General features: G+C 41.6%; 1 pseudogene; it reads right to left on the bottom strand.

Annotated features, from left to right (window-relative positions):
* On the bottom strand, window positions 1–940 carry LOC126080032 (olfactory receptor 56B1-like; annotated as a pseudogene).
* Between the last annotated feature and the right edge of the window lie 219 nt (window positions 941–1,159).

Below are 1,159 nucleotides of genomic sequence, written 5' to 3'. Positions count from 1 at the left end.
TCATTTGCTCTTTCTGTTGCACTTTAGAAGCTTCAAGAAACTGACCCTGAGCTCCTGGGTCCTGAGTGCATACACCACAGGATTCAGGGCTGGTGGGATGATATTGTGTCGCACATTGAGAAGCACGGGTATGAGGGTCACCCTCCTCTCAGCCAGGTGTGTGACAGACACTACAACAATGGTTGTATAGAAGAGGATGAGAATGAGATGGGAAGAGCATGTGCTTAGGGCTTTAGATGATGCTTTTTTAGAGCTCAGTCTCAGCACAGATCTTAAGATAAAAGTGTATGACAAGATGATCAAGGCCAGGTCACCGCCCATACCAAACCAAGCCAGAATCAACTGGCAGGTTCTGTTTGGACTTATATCATCACAGGCCAGGTTGGTGACACCCAGGTTGGAGCACCGTGATCAATTTCATTCCCAGAGCAATAATTTCTCTGGGATCCCAACACAGGCATTTGGATTACCAAGAGACCACTCCTGAGCACCATGACCATGGTGGCTTTGGTTATGAAGGATTCAGGGATGACAGATGGGTATCTCAATGGGTGGTAAATGGCCACATATCTATCCACAGCCATACATAGAAAGATATCAGATTCCATGCCCAGAAAACAGTGGATGGCATAAGTTTGAACAAAACATTCAGGAAGACTAATGAATTTGTTATTGAACCAGAAGATGGCCAGGATCTTAGGCATGATGGTACTGGCTAAACCTATATCTACCACAGCCAAGATACCAAGAAAATAGTACATAGGTTGCAGAGCAGTCACTTGGTAGATGGTAAGAAGAGTGAAGAGGCTGGCACCAAGTGCTAAGAGATAGAGCATTGCCAGAGCCAGTGTTGCCAGCTATGAATGCCTGGGAGTCCCATCAGGAGAAACTGTGAAACATGCCCTTGAGAACTGTTGGTAACCCTGGAGTATATAGGCATTCTTCTATAAAGAAAAAGTATTCACACTTAGAATATCATAAAGCATAAGAAAATAAAAATCATTAGCTACCTGTTTGTATAAGCTTGTGTCCAGCATTTTACAAGTATAATTACATTCATTTCTTAAGAAATACAAAATCTAATTTTTTTTAATGTACTTTAGATGAATATTTATGGAACAAATTAACTTCTCATTAAACAATTCATACACGTATTGTT

Source organism: Elephas maximus, chromosome 7 (genome assembly GCF_024166365.1).
Source record: "Elephas maximus indicus isolate mEleMax1 chromosome 7, mEleMax1 primary haplotype, whole genome shotgun sequence".
Taxonomy (NCBI): Eukaryota; Metazoa; Chordata; class Mammalia; order Proboscidea; family Elephantidae; genus Elephas; species Elephas maximus.
Note: the sequence above shows the minus strand (reverse complement) of the source record. Positions and strands in the feature narration are given on the sequence as shown.